Consider the following 13,035-nt stretch of genomic DNA (forward strand, 5'->3'; position numbering starts at 1 on the left):
TAAGGAACAACCACAGAATAGTAAAGTGCATACAAGGAGTTGTACAGAATATATGTCAAGTAATAAAGTGCTTAGTGAAAAACAGCTCCAGTGCAAAACAGCTCCAGTGAATGTCAACATAAATCCATGGCAGGGATTAGGTATCCTGCTTGGCGATAGGTGCGGAACCTATACAGGGATGATAGGACAGACAGGGTGACGTTAGATCTGTCTAGGGGTCACCACTCCCCCTTCCCTAGTGTTTGGTTCCCCTTCCCTTATCCCTTTGTGTTGCACTTAGTCTGTCTTAAGGTACCGTCACATTAAGCAACGCTGCAGTGATCTAGACAACGATCCCGATTGCTGCAGCATCGCAGTGTGGTCGCTGGAGAGCTGTCACACAGACAGCTCTCCAGCGACCAACGATGCCGGTCCCCTGGTAACCAGGGTAAACATCGGGTTACTAAGCGCAGGGACACGCTTAGTAACCCGATGTTTACCCTGGTTACCAGCGTAAACGTAAAAAAAAAAAACACTACATACTTACATTCCGGTGTCTGTCCTCCGGCGCTGTGCTTTCCTGCACTGTTAGCGCCGGCCAGCCGTAAAGCATAGCGGTGACGTCACTGGCTGGCCGGCGCTCACAGTCAGTGCAGGAAAGCACAGCGCCGGGGGACAGACACCGGAATGTAAGTATGTAGTGTTTGGTTTTTTTTACAATTACGCTGGTAACCAGGGTAAACATCAGGTTACTAAGCGCGGCCCTGCGCTTAGTAACCCGATGTTTACCCTGGTTACCAGTGAAGACATCACTGAATCGGCGTCACACACGCCGATTCAGCGATGTCTGCGGGAGTCCAGCGACGAAATAAAGTGCTGAACTTTCTGCTCCGACCAACGATGGCACAGCAGGATCCAGATCGCTGCTGCCTGTCAAACTGAACGATATCGCTAGCCAGGACGCTGCAACATCACGGATCGCTAGCGATATCGTTCAGTGTGACGGTACCTTTACACTGTGCGTGACATTATCATCCACCGTTCATGTTTGTAAAAGAAAAAAAACTTGCCCTCCCGGACAGGTTTTCTGGGGGTAGGAACAAGTTTTTTATTGTTTAAAGAGGCATGCAGATTGTACTTTAATAAACTGTGTCCTTACTCCTCTGGAGATGAGGAGCAACGAGTATAAATTGTTGTTTCACTGTTGCAGGGGGAACCTCAGTCCTGGGCTTTTCTCTACCACAGAATTCTATGTGTCTGCAATCTGTGTAAGAGTTTTTCAGGGCCCCAGCTCTTATCTATGATGATCCTAACCATATTTACTTGGCTGAATCCAGGCTGAGTCACATTCAGCAAGAAAATAATTCAGTAGAGACATATAGCTTTAAATTTTGCAGGTAGTCTACTGACACCAAATGGAATGACCCGGCTCTCAGAAGCCAATTCCTACAGGGCCTCACTGAAAGGTTAAAGGACGCATTAGCAGTGTATGAAACTCCTGTGTCACTGGAGGCTGAAATGTCCTTGGCTATTCAGGTTGATAGATGCCTGAGTGACAGATGGGTAAGACCACCTGCTTCTCCACCCCCTTTCTGGGACAAGGGGAAATCGAAGAATACCCGACCGTGAAGATTAATTTTTCTACAATGTGTGGAGACATCAAGCATGTGGTGGGAGTGGTAAAGACTCTTCCATATGGGACTGTGTTGGGAAAATATTTGCCCCTGTTTTGGTACCTGTGGGAGACCACGGTTACCCCTTCCAAGGTAAATGTTGTTCCGGGCGCAGAGCCCGAAGATCCCAAGTCAGGGATACCTGTCATAGGGGTCGCCAACCTAGGAACAGAGTGTAACCCCGATAGGTTTCCACTAGAGGTTTTGGCAGGAGAGGTGGAGGAGACCCCCCCCAAACCCCGAGATGGAAAGGTCCCCTGGTAGGTTCAAGACAGTTCCATTCCAGGGTACCACGCAAAGACACACAGATAAAAAGAAAGCCTGGGGGAACCGTGAATGTGTGGTCAAGGAGACGACTATGGTTGTACCCATGGGGACCTTCTGGCACCGGTCAAGAATGTAGCCGGGGGTCAGGTTAAAATAATTAAAGCTCTCGCTAATCAGCAGTGGTGGGAGGCTCGGGTTAGGGCGCAACATGGTAAGGATGTATGCCCGGTTTGCCGAGGCATACCTCGGCATTTCATCAGGACGTAGTCACCGAGGCACAGGGAAGGGTAGAGAGGAAATGGCACCAAGGGCCCGAAAGCAGGTACTTAGGTTACGGGATGAGGTGGCGGTTTAGTGAACCCTAAATAAACAAGCTACATGAAACTGGCCCAAGTCTGCCAGCGCCACCTGTGTGGTGATAAGTGTTCAATCCCACAGGTTTGAAGAGAGGGGGGTATGTGAGGCAGTGACACATGCTATGTGTTTCCCCCAGGATGCGTAAGGAGGCGTATTGAGGCCATGGGAGTGCATTGCAGTCACAGGACTAGCTGTGATTGCGATGCAGAATGAAAGCGAGTATAGGGCTTGGATAAGCTATTTTTCCAGGGCAGATTTAAGAAAACCCGCTGGGCTTTTATTTTTTAAATGGACTACAGGATGGTAGTGGATCAGTCTGTTTCATCCCCCGGTCCGGGTCTTCCATGTGGCCCATGGCCACAGATTCCAGTTAAAAACCCTGCATTAAGGGATTTGGGTGTGTCAGTGTCAGTTTGGTTTGTACAAGAGTGCAGAGCAGAAGGCTCTGCAGAGCTTCACCTGTGTGAGGCAACACAGGCAAGTGGAGCCAAACAGCCAAGGGAGCTGAAAGGCCTGGCACCCACAGCGTACACAGCGGTGCAGTCGCCTATGGCAACAAGTCTTGCAGGTGGACAGGCATGTTTATTGGCTGCAATCTGGAGGATATGTTTTCTGCCTGCGATCTGGAGGATATCGTGTGCTGTGTATTTTTGTAAGTTGAACATTAAAGAGACATTTTGCTTTGAACTTTGCTGGGTCACTGCCTCATCACTGCACAGCGTCGATACCGCAGCACTACAATATATATATATATATATATTTGCCAAAAATTTCAATTTTGGTTTCATCTGACCAGAGCACCTTCTTCCACATGTTTGGTGTGTCTCACAGGTGGCTTGTTGTAAACTTTAAACGACACTTTTTATGGATATCTTTGAGAAATGGCTTTCTTCTTGCCTGTTTTCCATAAAGGCCAGATTTGTGCACGACTGATTGTTGTCCTATGGACAGACTGTCCCACCTCAGCTGTAGATCTCTGCGGTTCATCCAGAGTGATCATGGGCCTCTTGGCTGTATCTCTGATCAGTCTTCTCCTTGTTTGAGATGAAAGTTTAGAGGGACGGCCGGGTCTTGGTAGATTTGCAGTGTATGATACTCCTTCCATTTCAATATGATCGCTTGCACAGTGCTCCTTGGGATGTTTAAAGTTTTGGAACTAATTTTGTATCCGAATCCAGCTTTAAACTTCTCCACAACTCCACAGCTTCTCCACAACTGTATCACAAACCTGCCTGTGGTGTTCCTTGGTCTTTATGATGCTATCTGTGCTTCAAACAGAGCCCTGAGACTATCACAGACCAGGTGCATTTATACGGAGACTTGATTACACACAGGTCGATTATATTTATCATCATTAGGCATTTAGGACAACATTGGATCTTTCAGAGATCCACGATGAACTTCTGGAGTGGGTTTGCTGCACTGAGAGTAAAGGGGCCGAATAATATTGCGCGCCCCACTTTTCAGTTTTTGATTTTCCACAAAAATTTAAAATAACCAATACATTTCATTCAACTTCACAATTGTGTTCCACTTGTTGTTGATTCTTCACAAAAAAGTTACATTTGGTATCTTTATATTTGTAGCATGATATGTGGGAAAAGGTTGAAAAGTTCCAGGGAGCTGAATACTTTTGCAAGGCACTGTATATATACAGTTGTGCTCAAAAGTTTACATAACCCCGGCAGAATTTTTGCTTTCTTGGCCTTTTTTTCAGAGAATACCAATGATAACACTAAAACCTTTTTTTCACTCATGGTTAGTGGTTGGGTGAAGCCATTTATTGTCAAACTACTGTGTTTTCTCTTTTTAAATCATAATGACAAATGATCAAAAGTTCACATACCCTGGTGAGTTTGGCCTGATAACATGCACAGAAGTTGACACAAATGGGTTTGAATGGCTACTAAAGGTAACATCCTCACCTGTTAACTGCTTGTAATCAGTGTGTATGCATAAAAGGTGAGTGAGTTTCTAGGATCCAGACAAACTCTTGCATCTTTCATCCAGCCACTGACATTTCTGGATTGTGAGTCATGGGGAAAGCAAAAGAATTGTCAACGGATCTACGGGAAAAGGTGGCAGAACTGTATAAAACAGAAAATGGACATAAAAAGATACCCAAGGAATTGATCATGCCAGTCAGCAGTGTTCAAGCTGTGATAACAAATGGAAAATCAGGGGATCTATAAAACCAAAACCACGGTCTGGTAGACCAACAAAAATGTCGTCCACAACTGCCAGGAATATTGTTCAGGATGCAAAGAAAAACCCACAAATAACATCAGCTGAAATATAGGACTCTCTGAAAACTAGCGATGTGGCTGTTTCAAGATGCACAATATGGAAGCACTTGAAGAAAAATGGGCTGCATGGTCGAGTCACCAGAAGAAAGCCATTACTGTGCAAATGTCACAAAGTATCTCACCTACAATACACAAAACAGCACAGAGACAAGCCTCAAAACTTCTGGAACAAGGTAATTTGGAGTGATGAAACCAAAATTTAACTTTTTGGCCACAACCATAAACATTAATTTCTCCGTTGGAGAAATTATAAATATTAGTTCCCTGTGAAACTATTTGAACCATAAACGTTACATTTGGAGAGAGGTCAACAAGGCCTATGATGAAAGGAACACCATTCCTACTGTAAAGCACGGAGTTTTCAATGGAATTAAAATGTCATGTCACCATGCTCCGGTGTCAACAGAGGACTGGTAAGGATCCCAGGCTGCAGCTGTAAGGAAGAGTATGGTACACCATTTTAATACAATGTTGTTTTAGTTTACATACTATTACTACATAAATGGTAAATAGTCTAAAATGTCTTATTTGTTCTATTATTTAGCGATTCTCTAACAGCAAATAGGGAAAAATGTTTCATTCATAAAGGAAATCTCTGCATGCATATATTGATGTCATGCTTTGGATCAATTACTCCACAAAATAAGACTTGATGTTTACTGGGTTGTTAGATTTACACAATATTTGTATTGTACAATTCCTAATAATGAATTTCTGAATTTCTAAAAGAATAAATATTGGACCCAAGTACTGTAAGGATATCTGCAAAGTTTGAAAGCATAAATACCTTTCCAAATGAACCCTGTTGCAGGGTGAGTTCACAGGGAACAATCATACATAATCATGTGTCCTTTCTTTCCCTTACGTGACAGATTAATTGTTCAGAAATGTTTATTAAACAATATGGATGCCATATGAATGAAGGTTTTATTTTGGAGGCTGTGAAACTTTATCTCCTGCAAAATAAGGAAAATGCATTTCTGTTACAAAAGAGCTGTTTTTCTGTTTGTTTTTTGCTTTTTTTTTTATTCTGTGCATCTTATCATTTGGGAAGAAAAAGAACAGCTTCACAATGGGTAAAAATGTGAAACAGGCACTAATTACCTGAATACTTTATGATTTTATAAATGGCTTCCCAACAGGAACTGGCTGCCCCTTAAACAAAAAAAAAGAAATAAACATCACTGCTGTGTACCTGTAGCTTTTTTCATGTTTCATTTGAATTAAAATATTCTAATCTAGCAAACATGGCAATAAATTCACATTTCATCATTTGTGACGGTATCTGTTCCGAACAGGAACAATAAAATAAGTGAATGAAACTCACTCTAATTCCAATCTCCCATCCTTTCTGTTGTTGGTTATGGCTACATATAGCGTACATGCTGGTCAATACTGCAGCCATATGATGCCCAGAGAGTCTCCTGCCGCGGTTCTATTCTAAATAGTAGGTTACGTGCCAAGACTATCCAGGTATCATATAATTATTCCAGAAACTGAACTGCTCATATTGCATCTCTCCAAATCAAATTTCAGATCAGACAGAAAATAATTGGTAAAATACTTTAAAGAAGACCTGTCAACTCCCCAGACATGTATTCCCCATTAAAATAAAATGACAACTGGGTGCTACCATTCCTCTGGTCTAAGGGGTGTGTCCCTACAGTCTAGTACTGTCAGCTCTAATTGGACAATATTAGTTTGTGTAGGGACACGCCCCCAATTGGGAATATCCAGATATCAATTTATTCACAAAATCTTCGGAGGAAAAACAGCGGAATGGCACAATGCAGAATTAAAAGAAAAGATGCTTCGGAATTAATAGTTTCGTAATTATTATCTGAAGCAGACAAGTCAAGAGAGGCAACAGATCTACTTTAAGATTATTCCAAACTGGTTTGCAAACTTTCCTGGCATTTCTTCAGCTATATTTCACTGTAGGATTAAAACACGTGTTGTAATGCCCTGCTGTGCTTACCATAATAAGACAAGCATGACTGCATTTCTGTCCTTAAATGAAATAAACCAGCAATTACGAGGAGGCATGCAGCAATTATGAGGAGGCACAAGCTGCACTCCACTGCGAATGTGCAGTTTGTTACTTTATGATCTTTTTTTTTTTTCAAATAAAAAGTAACAAAAGAAGAAAAAAACTTTTAGTGAACAAAAATAAATATCAAAGTCCATAATTTAAACATATCCATAATTGATTTATTTTGGTTAAAGGCAAGTAAATGTATCAAGCTATTGCTAGTATATTGCTAGTATATCTACCAAGTTAAACTGATAAATCCAATCGGTTTTTAGTTTGTTTATTTACAAGTTGTTTTACATTCTTAACAACGGAAATTGTACGCTGGTTTTACCTTTATCTAGGTGCTTATTTATATATATGGTACATCTTTTTATTATTTCGGATGTTTTTCAGAACAACTTTGTAATTATATGAGATTTTTTTTACTTTTGGAAAGAGTAATCCAATAATGATAACACATTTGCCCCTTTTGGATAATATAAATTAACAAATTAAGAAGGAATAATAGCATTTTTTAAAAAATTAACTTGGCTAAACATGCTTCTTAAAAATGTGAAATTCTTTATAAAGTTCAAGTAATATGGGTTAAGTTAGATTTTTCAGTTTTTTTGTTAAATTTAAAGTTTTTCTTATTTAATGCAGTATTTGACAGAAGAGCAAAATCTAAGCACAGTTGTTTTACTTATCAGCTCAACTTAAATTATGTGAACTGTCTGATTTAGCGTCTACGAAGTTGTTCAAGAAGAAATCTTAAATCTAAATGTTAATCTGTCTTTAATATTTTGGCAGAAAATACTTTTAATATGGCTAACATCCTATTGTACTAAAACAAAAAAAGAATCCTATAAATGGTCACTCCAACTTGAGCCATCAATCTATAAGTGTGTCCTTGGGAAAATGTGGACAATAATACAAAATAGGAACCATTCATAATGACGACATGTATATTTCATTCAAATTCCAATTTACGTTGACACAATGATGACTGCTGGGAAATGATCCTCAAAACCAATCAGCATGTCCAATTTAAAAAATGAAAAAAAAAATCAGGCCAATTATCTGAAAAAGGTGTACTTTAATAATTATAATCCGTAAAAAAAAACTTTGAAGTGCACCATTTAATCTTTGTAAGCATAGCGTCATAGAATAGTTCAGATCAACATTTTATACTAAGATATTTTTAGCATAAAAATTCTAATATATTTCACTTTTAACACTGGTCAGAACTCTCACACTAGTCTGACACTGGTTTTGAGGATCATTTCTCAGCAGTCATCATTGTGTCAACGTAAATTGGAATTAGAATGAAATATACATGTCGTCATTATGAATGGTTCCTATTTCTGCCTTCCACTCTTTTTTTTATATTGCATGCACTTGAGTAATGCCAGGTGATGTAGAGCTGCAACCAAACTACATATTTTTGATTTGGTTATATTCTGTAACACATAAGGATTTTAAGTTACTTTTACCTTTACGCGGAGATAGACGGTATTGGTTATTTATAAACTTGAGGTTTTAATATTAGAACCTTTAATACTTGGCTTTTTGGGTACTAGATTGTGTATTTATAAGGGCATCTGGAAAAGATATGTTGGACAACTTCAGTTCAGTGAGTGTAAGCTGTGCATTGGGGTGCTTCTGGAATTAGCTGCCATTTAATCTCTAATTTCCCGTACTTGCATTTTTGTTTTACTTTTTTGCTCAAAATAAAAATGAATGAGTCTTGATTGCCAAAGCCTAAGTGATGACTATCTGTGATGGTAAGACTGCCCATATCTCAGCAGTATGATAAAATTGGAGGCAGATAATAACATTGATAAAAGGGATATAGCTCACCTGCTCCCCCCTACTGCATAGTGATCTCTGCACTGCCCTATGGTATAGAATACCCACAACCCTATCTCATGGGGGACATTTAGTAAATTTCTGATATTTTCTTGAAGGAAGTCTGCAAATGTAAAATTACTTTATAAAGTAAAAAAAATCTCCTTGTAGGGCAGTTTAACCCAATAAGAAGCATGCCTGTAATTCCAAACTCCCTGGGCTTCTTTCCCCAAAAAAATTAGCTTAAAAATCAATATGAAGCTAAATTTGCTTTGGAGCACTATGGGTGGTTTGGAGTAACATTCCTCAGTAAGTCTGGCAACCCAGCTCCTCCCTTTGCTTTATGAATTGACAGTACTGACTTTACTTGGACAAACTTTCAGTGAATGAAGCACAGGGAGAAGCTGGGCAGCCATATTATCTAAGGGATGGTGCTCCAGACCCTCCACATTACGCTGAGCACCTAGTTTTCAGATCACTTCAAAGATTGATTTTCTTCAAAAGTAGCCCATAGATTTTTGAGCTACAGTACATTTACGTTTCTTCCTGGGTAAAGCTGTCCTACCTGGAGATGTTCCCTTCTTCATAATGTAATTTTTGGCGTGACAGAATCCTTTTAAAGAAGTGCTAAACAAAGAAACTACACGCAAATATCCCATGCAATTTATTTTAACTAATCTTCTGTTTTCCTTTGATTTTAAGTAGCTGAAAATGTTAAATACATAATCATTTTTCTATGTGTGCCTGTGTCAAGATCAGTCATTTAACCTCCTCCTCGTGAATCTGTGTCTAGCTGTAAGACAACTGATTGCAGCAGTATCCTACTCTAACTGTTCTGTCTACAAAAGGAGACAACGAAGGTAAGACACCATCCCTTGTTGAAGCCTTGCCCACCAGTTCTCTGCTAGCCTTGTGGCCCACAATCACAGTTAGCAACAATATTGTTTAGCAAATTTTTTTTTGTTCTTGTTTTTCCCACTGTGGAACCATGTTTTAAGTTCAAGTAGTTCTCAAACTTTTAGGGACTGAACTGCTTGTAATGTGAAGCTGTTGAATAATCGGCCTCGTAAAATTATTTTACCAGACACAGTTGATCATCTCAAGAAAAGCTTAGAGTCAGTTCACACAATGTTTATGCAGTAAGTACAAGCGTTCTCGCAGAATCCCTGAAAAACAGGATTCATATGGAAGCCCTGAAAGAAGCATGGACTGAAATGGCACAAATGGATTTCATATGTGCTTTTTTTAACAGTGTTTGTTTTCTCAGACAGGTTCAAAAAAACATAATCTGTTATGCAGTCCATAGGGAGTTCTATATGAGTCCTGTTTTTTGGGGGCTCGCTTGCATTGTAAATAGGCCTATAGATGTTTTCAGAAGAACATAAGTGGTTAAACGCTGACCTGTTATGACAGGTTGGTCTATGTTGAAAATACTGTCTTGCTCAAAATTTCCTTAACTCGTTCTTTGCAGAACTTGATAGACATATGTCTTTTTCATCTATACTAATTATGTCACAAATTAGTTTTTATATTTATTAACTGTTGTACTTCCATAACTGTCATTCAGTCAAATAAAAATTAAAGTTTGCAATAGCATAACGAAAAATCTCAAAACCTTTCCTGATTTGGGTGCACACACGAAGGGAAATGTATATTTAGGGATTTTATTATGTATTTAGTATATTTTTTTATTAGGAAAGCTTCTATATTATACATATTTTGCATGTTATAAGGGAAAAAAATCAGCTTCATTACCTCTTTTAATTAATATTTTCTATTATACTACTTAAATGTGATTTTGCCATGTTAACCTTAGCTGTATTTTTAGGTATCAATTAGCTAAAGGACTAAATTTACCTGCACTTAGGAAGATTAAACAATATTTTTAAAAGCTATTATATCTTTAGTCAAGCAAGTCATATACAAATTTCATTTTATTTTATACAAAGAATAAAAAAACTAATAATTGTTAGGGGGCCGAAGCACCTTATATATTGGTCAGTTGACTGTTTTTCCTATTGATTCTTCCCTATATGTGCAAACTCAACTGAGTATGCATGTATTCGTAATAGGCAGAAGAAAAAAGACCAAACATGAAGAAATATAAAAACCTGACCTATTCTTTCCCAGCATCTGTCACCAGAGAAGAATTAGGATATCCCTATACATTTCATGGTCTACCCGTTACACAGAAATTGTTGATTTAATATGTATAACAAATCCGTTTTTTTCTCACAATGGATGTGTTGCAGCGCAATCTACTTTAAAAGGATTATTTTTAATAATAATTTGTCCAGATATCGACTTATTTTAAATTGCATATGGGGTTATTACTGTTTAAGGTGTACATCAATCTAATTAATATTGGTGAGCAATCATGTAATATCATCTTTAGAATAGACAACTTGCTAAAACACAGGACAAGATGTAGTATAGTAATTGACATGTGTAGGTGACTGCAAAACTTTCCTGGATCCCAACTCAAGGGAACTCCTTAACTCAACGTTAAGAAGGTCCTTCATGGAGCATTTCTTAAACATGGGTAAAGATAATTAATTCTTTTTTCATACATTGAAACCCTGAATCTTCTCCTTTTTGTGCTAACATTTCAGTAAAATTCTTAGCAATTTGTCTATTTTGTTGATTTAGAAACTCAAATATAAAATTACTTTGTCATATTATTTGTGCACATATTATCCAGATAAGTATTTTTTTTATATGTGACTTTTCAAATTGTAGAATTAATGATCCGTTTTCAGGACCTGACATCCATGCTTAATAGTTTTATATCTGCTGGCAGAAAAATCCTGTACTTTTTCACTGAGATTTCCAAGTCTTCCTAAATTATTTATTTATTGAGTAAATGCACCAATGCAAAAGATCCCATAAACATTAGACTAAAGTTCATAAAATGTAACAACAAATTAGCTTTTCTACAGATCAATGACACAATGTTATCATTTGGAATGAAGAAAGGAGTTTTGAAACTTTTGTTTTATATTTCTTTTTTTCTTTTAACCCCTTCACATAATGGATATTTTCCGTTTTTTTTCCCTCTCCTTCTTCCAAGAGCAATAACTTTTTTATAGTTTCATCAATATAGCTGTTTTAGGGATTGTTTTTTATGGAATCAGTTATACTTTGAATGGCACCATTTATTTTAATTTGTTAATTTATTTAATATGCATAGTGTATTGGAAAACGGGAAATAAAGTCCAAAGTGCATTGAACTTGCAAAAAAAAAAGTGCAATTCCACAATAGTTTTTCGGGTTTTTATTTTCCATGTTCATTATGGTAAAACTGACCTGCCAGTTGGATTTGCTTTCCCAGATCAGTATGAGTACGCAGATGCCAAACATGTATAATTCATTTCTCAATCAAGTGGTGAAAAGAAATTCTAAAAATTTCTGATGTATTGATCGCTTCTTATTGCATTTTATTGCAATGTTGTGGTGGAAAAAAAAGCTTAATTTTGGTGTTTCGATTTTTTTCTTGTTATGCTGTTTACCGATCTGATTAATTTTTGATATATTTTGATAGAGCGGACTTTTCTGAATACAGTGATGCCAAATATGTGTATTTTTTAATTGTTTTATTTTTAATGGGACAAAGGGGGGTGGTTTGAACTTTTTGTTTTCATTTATTGTAAAAAAAAACTTTTTTTTTAACTTTAATAGTTCCCTTAAGAGAATTGAAGCTGCGTTTGTCAAATCACCTGTGCTATACATAGTACCGCTGTATTGTAGTGACAGGCACGGGGGTCTTCTGCAGACCACTGGCTGTCATGACAACTCATTGGCACCATTCGATCATGTGATAGGGGTACCGATGGGCGGACGGAACGACATGTTTCCAGCCTGGTACGTGTTAAATCCTCTGTCAGAGATTGTCAGCGGGATTTAACTGCTTAACAGCTGCAGATGTTAAAGACACATGACGGCTTATTAAATCAGCCGTCATGTGCGGGAAAAGATGCGAGATCAGTGTTGGAGCCTGCATGAAAGTCAACCTTTTTCACTGAACTTGGCTAGTTGGAATGAACTGGAACAGCCGATATTGACCAAAATGTGCATGACTGCATCAGTGTAATGATTGCCAGATTATCATTCCTGAACAAGGTTTGTTTAAATATCAACCTACTTCTATCTAATGTATCTAATGTGTTTAACTTCCGTAATTCAGGAAAATGTCAAGATACTCTGAACTCACCTCAATGCAATTGAAATATGTAATTAATAAAAAAGAACAGAGCCAACAATCCACAATAAAAAAAAACTTGCCAAAAGGAAGTAAGCGGTATTTCGCGGGCAATAATCCACAATGAAAAACTAGCCATAGAGAGAAAAAGGTAAATCACATCACACCACAGTAACGAAGAGTTATAAACCTCGTCAAACCGCAGTGTTCATTAGTCACTTCTATGCATCATCTTAGTTCATCAAGATGAATAGTTGCATCCTGGTGTTTAATGATGAAAGGAATAGGGTCGGAGTTGACACCAAAGCCTTCAAATTCCTCCTGTATTGTATAGAGAATATTAATTCACCAACTAGAACTTTTTATAGGTTGTAAACCTGGATTCCAAAATGT

The 13,035-nt window shown here is 38.1% G+C and overlaps 1 long non-coding RNA gene across 1 annotated transcript in view; it reads right to left on the bottom strand.

Moving 5' to 3' along the window:
• Positions 1–774: 774 nt before the first annotated feature.
• LOC138641986 (uncharacterized) overlaps positions 775–13,035 on the bottom strand; it is a 51,620-nt gene continuing 39,359 nt past the window's right edge. The window contains exons 3-5 of the long non-coding RNA XR_011313970.1: positions 5,687–5,737; positions 5,370–5,538; positions 775–5,015 (exon numbers count right to left, since the gene is read on the bottom strand). This is a non-coding gene — a long non-coding RNA (uncharacterized lncRNA). The remainder of the gene's footprint in view (positions 5,016–5,369; positions 5,539–5,686; positions 5,738–13,035) is intronic.

Source organism: Ranitomeya imitator, chromosome 6 (genome assembly GCF_032444005.1).
Source record: "Ranitomeya imitator isolate aRanImi1 chromosome 6, aRanImi1.pri, whole genome shotgun sequence".
Taxonomy (NCBI): Eukaryota; Metazoa; Chordata; class Amphibia; order Anura; family Dendrobatidae; genus Ranitomeya; species Ranitomeya imitator.